Genomic DNA, 7,306 nt, shown 5'->3' on the forward strand with positions numbered 1-7,306 from the left:
TTTGTGATCCATGATTCAGCTACTACCACGCATTGGGCCCGAAACCAATGGACCCTCTCGGCTTCTTAATCACCCTTGTCCTCTGTCCAGGAGTTGCAAGTAGTTTCTGGTGTTTGTAGTATGCTGGAGGCCGTGGACAGCGCTGACCGTAGGGGTGGGCTGTGATGCGGTAGGCACGTGGCACGGTGTACCGGGCGCCCGTTTGGTGTCTCGGGAACCCTGTTCACATCGTTTGGGGCTGTGAGCGAAACTCCGGCCGGATCTCCTCATGGATGGAACCCGAATAGGCGATAAACCTGGACTAGAGACTTGAGTGTTTAGGCAGGCCGTGGCCGACACCCACGTTGGGCTTCCGCTTGAAGGTTGCCGAGTACATGTCGTGTAAACGGCGGTAAGTGGTGAGAGCGTGTGTGAAGAAGTACACCCCTGCAGGGTTAATATGACCTATTCGAATAGCCGTGTCCGCGGAAAAGGACTTCTGGGTTGCTTATATCAGTTCATAGACAAGTGAAAGTGGATACTCTAAAATACGCAAGATAAGCGTGAGTGCTATGGATGGCGTTCTCGTAGGGAGACGGGAGCGGATCCATAGTGGTGTATTGATATGGTGAATATGTGGACTCGTGTGCGCCACCTCAAAAAAGGTTACTCGCAGTCGTAGTTTAGGATAGCCACCGAGTCAAAGCTGGTTTGCTGCAGTCAAACTCCACCATCCCCTTGTTGATAATGATGCATATGTAGTTAGTTCTGATGTAAGTCTTGCTGGGTACATTTGTACTCACGTTTGCCTATTTTATGTTTTTGCAGAGAGACTTCGGTCTCACTAGTAGTTCGCGTGGACTTCGATGTTTAGCTTGTTACCTCAGCTACGATCTTGTGCCCTCGGCAGGATCTGGTAGATAGTCAGGCTTCTCGGCCTTTTTCATTTATAGATGTCTGTACCCAGACATGATAACTTCCGCTTGTGCTTTGACTTGTATGCTCTGAGTGTTGGGTCATGAGACCCCTGTTTGTAATATCTCGCTCCTCGGAGCCTATTGAATAGATTACTTGAGTCATAGAGTCATGTTGTGATGCCATGTTGTATTTGCACATATCGAGCATATTGTGTGTATGTTATTGAAATGCTTGGTATGTGTGGGATCTGACCATCTAGTTGTTTATCTTTAGTAGCCTTTCTTACGGGGAAATGTCTCCTAGTGTTTCCACCGAGCCATGGTAGCTTGCTACTGCTCCGGAACACTTAGGCTGGCCGGCATGTGTCCTTCTTCGTTCCTGTGTCTGTCCCTTCGGGGAAATGTCACGCGGTGAATACCGGAGTCCTGCTAGCCAGTGCTACAGCCTGGATTCACTCGCTGATGACCGACACGTTCGATGCTGGGTCATGGATGCCTGTCCCTGTAAGTCTGTGCCGCTTTGGGTTTACGACTAGCCATGTCAGCCCGGGCTCCTTACCATATGGATGCTAGCGACACTGTCATATACGTGTGCCAAAAGGCGCAAACGGTCCCGGGCAAAGGTAAGGCGACACCCGTGGGAATACCGTGCGTGAGGCCGCAAAGTGATATGAGGTGTTACATGCTAGATCGATGTGGCATTGAGTCGGGGTCCTGACAGGATTGCAGTTCTGGTTCTGATGAATCTCATGAGCCATGAGGCACGCGGTTTGAGTTCAAATGGCGATTGAGCAACCAGAGTCCTTATGACTGAAATAGTGGGCATCAAAGGGAAGGAATAACATGGATGACACTGTATAGCAGATTCTTCATGATCCCAACAACTTCTCCAGTTTCAGAATCATAGCCTTTGATGGGACTTTATCTCTCAAATTTACAAAAAGAATTTGGTGGGAAGAGCTTCTCTTTCATCAAGTGGTTTTATCAGCAAATGCATAAAGTGATCTGGAAGTTCAGTTTGCTCAGACGCTGGGCGTTTTCTGGAGGAATATGAAGTGGCAATGCCCGAAGCAGTTCACTTATGGGGGCCTTGTAGTGTGTGTATTCCGTCATCCAGTCAATGGCCTATGTGGCGTAATCTGATGCATCACCTGATCTATGAATGATAGCATAGAACTGGAGGATCACTTTTCATTCCAATCACACACATCAGAACAGAAGGCAAGAAGACCAGCATCATGCAATACCATCAACTCCGGAGTGAAGCAATTGATTGATTCCATATCCAAATGAGAAATATCATGGTGCGTGAAGACTTTGTTCTTATCAAAGAGGAGAGAGGCATAAAAGATGACTTGATGAGCCGTCCTGAAACTTAGTCTTTGGATCTTTGCATGATCATAGGATGAGTCATCAATGAAGAGATTCTTCTCGCTGAAGAAATCTGCCTTGTTGAATTTCGGCCGAGTGCCAGCCCTTCCAATTTTTGGCATTGCAGGCTTCGGCTGCAGATTCACCTTTGTTGGACTCGCATCCAATACGGGGCGAGGAGAGCCAATAAAGTCATTATGGTATGTTATCAAGTTAGCCTTGACAATTTCTTCAGCCATAGCAAGTGACATAGTTTCCATGTCAGTAGATTGCACGGACGCTTCTGTGTTGATTGGGGAATTTTCATCAGTAGTTGCTTAATTTTCTTCAGCATTTGGCTCTTGCTGAGCAGCATCACCAGCAACATTTTCTTCAGGGATGGTCTGAAGAGGAGTGTGTCGCTCTTCAGAACTACCAAAAACTTCTTCTGTTTGGCATGGCAACTGAGGCAATTGCATCAGAGGTGTGTTCAGAGAAGAATTTGGGTGTTCTTCTTCCCAAAATTCATCACGGATGAGTGGAGTTGTGGGCTTGTGGCATTGTCAATGTCCACATCTTCTTCTTCTTCAACTTCAGCCTCTTCAGCCGTTAACTGATGCTGGGGCGACGATACCATGTGTGGCGTTGCATTTGTGTCAACATCATTGCCCTCATCTACCTGCTATGAGGAAGCAGCAGGAATTTCTTCACCTTCACGTTCTTTAGAGAGCGGAATCAGGCGACGGTCAGTAACTTCAACTGTGGGTGGCGTTGTGGCCAATGGCTCAACATAAATTGGTGCCGTTGTAGCACTTACATCAGTCTTCAACTTCTTCACAGTTTCAACACCAGCAGGATCTGGAGATTTTCTTCTCTTCAGAGCTTCATTCTCGGCAACCTTGGTCTTCTTCAGTTCTGATGCAGAAAGAAGAGTGGTTGTCTTCACACATGAAGAATTTGCAGGAGGAATGACTGTTGAGTTGGCAGGTTCATCAGGAATCACTGTCGGAGAAGGAGCTGTTTCGTCAGGCTCTACAATTTCTTGAGCCACCATCGTTTCATCAGGCGGGGGTGCAGAAGAACTGGCATGAAGATTTTGAGACTGCACTTGAGAATGCATGTGGTTGTAGTCTTCCGTGATCTTCAACACTTGTTCACTGAGCCGATCCTTGGTACCAAAGCAATAATCTACTTCTCTGTTGAATCCATCTTCCATCTGATGAATTTCAGATTGCAAGGCCAGCAGTTCCGCAGGAGTAATTGTGAGCAATAATCTACTTCTCTGTCTGAAGGTCTTTCTCAACTCAAGTCTGACAGCAGGTCAGTGCACAAGTATAGTCCTTTTGAGCAAGCAATTGTTACTTTAGACGACATGCACTAAGAAATAAGAACTCTGAAAGGTAAGCCTGCGGCTGGATGTAAAAGGCTCATGTATAAGCAATGGCTGGAACATTTGTTGTTGCGACATGCACTAAGAAATAAGAACCGCCAAGGAGAATACGAGGAACCCACCAGTCAGGATGATCCTGGAACAGATATAGTCAGAATCTGGCACCAACCCAGACACCATTGTTGTTACTTGTCTTGCGGATGGAAACCAAATGCATATCACAACGGGACTAGGTAGGTATATGACTTAAACCCATTTGTTCCATTTCTTTTGTTTGACTGAAAGACCCGAACCAAGACTGCACGACCACATCATAAACGATTGGTAATAATTAAGGCTGGTTCTGAGTTCTGCAAAAGATTTTGATGCTGCATACCTATCAAGAACATCTTGCCGTTGCATCGTTGAGAGCAAACCACGGGTGCGCATCAGCAGAGAGCGGTGCCCTTGATATTCACCTTCAGCCTTTCGGAGAACACTTGTCGATTCATCTGCAAAAAAAAAAAAGAAATTCAAATTAGCTAGCAACTTGGCCTTGATAGGTCTGGAAATGCGTTAAAACGGCAGAAAAAGAATAGTTCTTGTTCATATGGAAAACCAGCACAGACTATTCCATGGCTCCTTAATAACAAATTAATAACCACAAAAAGTCTATAATCAAATAACAGCACATCTGTAAGGAAATCTTGACCAAGCTTAAACACGCAGAATCTTACAAGTGAGCCTCCTAATTAAGAACAGGCTTAATCACAGGAAAACTTACCAAACGTTGACAAGGTATTAGCACTTCTCTCCACTTCCTGTCACATCTATAGTAAATTACTTCTGGACTTACGACTAGGAAATAATCATTACCATATGACATATCAACTGAACACGCAGGGGTGCTAACCTGAACCATCAACTGCCGAGACCGACGGAGGCTCTCAGTAATACTTTCTGCAGCGGAGGTCATCCCAGCCTTTGTCCTATATCATTTGGCAGGTTCGCGTTCATTGTGCAAACATAAATTATAGAATTAAACAATAAATATAAAATGGTGGTTCTTTAATTAGTGCAATGTGATTCGATTTTGAGGTCATATGCAAGTGTTACATCAACACAACAATTTCTAGTTTGTTGACGATATTTCATATTGGCAAAACCACCTGCAAGTCAGCAGAACCACTAATGGGTAGATGAGTAAATAACCAGTTTCATAATTCAAAGAGTTAAATAGACTTTCTCAACAGCCCGACTGCCCGAGTGAGGAACTTAAAAATGTCGCTTTGGAACTGAAATTCACAACCGGTGTCTTTGGAGGCCTTCTGGAGTCTACTCTTGCAGGAAATCCCCGTGAAACTGAGCAGATCATCAAACACATTCTACAACTGACGTCTAAAATATTCCCATAGACCAGTAATACAAAGGCCGCATTTAATAAACTTACTGGAGATTACATCTCCGGATAGTGAACTCTTTTCCGTCTCCCAGAAGAAGCTCCCTCTAAGAAAACGCAAAATTAGAATGCGAGAAGGCCTTAAATTAGAGAGGCAAGCTAGCATTGCTCAAGTAATAAAGTATCAAATTAACTCTGAAGAAAAATCGCACACCTCTTCTTGAGCAGCTTTTCCAATGTTTACTTTTGCTTGCAAGTTGGCACTCCTCAGGCTCACTCGCAGCCTGAAAACATAAAATCAGTTATGTACAAATACTAAAGAAGCAAATGATTTTTTTTTTCTAAGAATAGCTTACCTCTGATATTGTTCCTTCCATGACCCTAAGGTTGCCGGGCCAGACTGAACTTCTTCAAAAGTGGGTAGCTGCTCTGCTAGAAGATCAAGCCTGCACTGCAGTGAATTGAGCAATTACAGTGCATCCTGTGCAGAACCGTTCAACCTAGGAAGAGACCTCGCTTCTTCTGTCCCTTTCCCCATCTTCCCACAGGATTCAATAGCAGCAATGCACACCTCAAGCTGTGCTGCTAATTGGCCCCATTCCTTTTTCAGGTTTTCAACGGCTTGTGTGACCTCATCCATCTGTATTATTTGAATAGATCAATTCAGCGAATTTACTATGCTGCTACTAATGAAGCAATAACTGGTTAAAGACGAGACTTGTTGTAACAAAAACAGCAGTATCATGGAAGAAACTTTCAATTGGACAAACAGATGAACCGGCAGTAAATCCAACTATAAATTACGCTGAGCTGGGCGGACTTCATTCTGATCATCGATTTTACCACCTCAACAGGAGATTACTGCCCGATATATTCGCTTAGCTAAGAAAGTGCAGGAATATCTGCCCCAAGTAGCAGAAACCTAATCTGCACTAGAAAATACTGAAACAAGAGCTGGTGCTCCAGCTGCAGCACCCATGCTGGCTGGAGCGGTAGAGCTCCAAACGGATGGTTACGGAAGTCCAATTTAGTGGATCCAACTCAAAACCACTCGAACCTAACGAAACGATCATAAGAAAGTAAGGACGCTCGTGGGCATCGTCGCATTAGTCGCTTTGTCCTTTACCTCTAGAGGCCATTCTCAAAGAACCCCATCCCAGAGACCCGCGTGCGCATCGTCTACGGCCACTAGCATCATGTACCCAACTGTAAGTGTGTCTGCCTAAAGAGGTGCCAACATGAGTTTGCAACGGTGCTCTTATCTTGTTGAAACACGTCACCGGCAGCCTCGAGTTGCAACAATTGTTCTCCGGTGGCATGATAAGAAGCCGAGGGCACAACGGCGACATGTGCCGCACTGTCAACGTTTCTTAGTTTTGTTCTCGTCGGTCTGAAATAGGCAAAAAAAAAAACGCAAACCAAAACTGCAGTAACTTAAGCATCGAACCTCCAAATAAGATGAAACCAACGTTATCGTAAATATAACAATAAGCAGTATCCAACAATTCGTAGAGTTTTAGACCTAACTCAACGAAGAACTGAGCTGAGTTTTAGAAAGGGGGCAAAAATGAGGACAACTAAGAAATCAAGGGCACGAAAATAGAAATCAAGGTCTGGCAGCGTGTGCAGCACAATGGCGACATGTGCCGCACAGTCCTGCTATTCCACCCCAACTCCATTGCTCTACACCTGCACACCAAGTGTTTGAGGATATGCATATATATGACGAGGGAACAAAGAATCTCTTCTAATCTGCGACATGTGCCGGAGTACCTTTTAATTCCTAATTTGTTATCTTTCTAATTTGACAGTAATACTGATGTTACTCTTACTTGCAAAATGAGCAAAACAGAAGGATGGATCAGACGCCTTTGCTGCCTTCATCTGTCTGAAATCGCTTATTCAACCAAAAAGAATTTTAAGAACACGTGGCCTGTTATAAACATTAGTGACGGATGGTATTTGCACGAGATGCTAACAAAGGGCTCTCGATCATGTCTAATCAACATGATCTTATCCTTGGTAGAGCTACTATTTTCTCATGTCCATGCCATGGACCGACCTCTAGAAGAGCGTCTTCAGACTATACTGCTCCAATAGAGCGTTGCCACACCTAAGGTTCTATTACCTACTCCCTCCGTCGCACAATATAAGATGTTACTACAACCAATATATGAGTATATTGGTTGTAATAACATCTTATATTATGGGAGGGTGGGAGTATCTATTTAGGGAACCCCTTTCGTATTTGAGGTAGTCAGCGGCTGAAATGTTTCAGCAATTAAAGTTTAA

General features: G+C 44.5%; 1 pseudogene; it reads right to left on the bottom strand.

The window, feature by feature from the left end:
* Positions 1 to 2,584: 2,584 nt before the first annotated feature.
* On the bottom strand, positions 2,585 to 5,654 carry LOC119357563 (annotated as a pseudogene).
* Positions 5,655 to 7,306: the final 1,652 nt, after the last annotated feature.

The sequence above is a fragment of the Triticum dicoccoides genome, chromosome 2A (genome assembly GCF_002162155.2).
Source record: "Triticum dicoccoides isolate Atlit2015 ecotype Zavitan chromosome 2A, WEW_v2.0, whole genome shotgun sequence".
NCBI lineage: Eukaryota > Viridiplantae > Streptophyta > Magnoliopsida > Poales > Poaceae > Triticum > Triticum dicoccoides.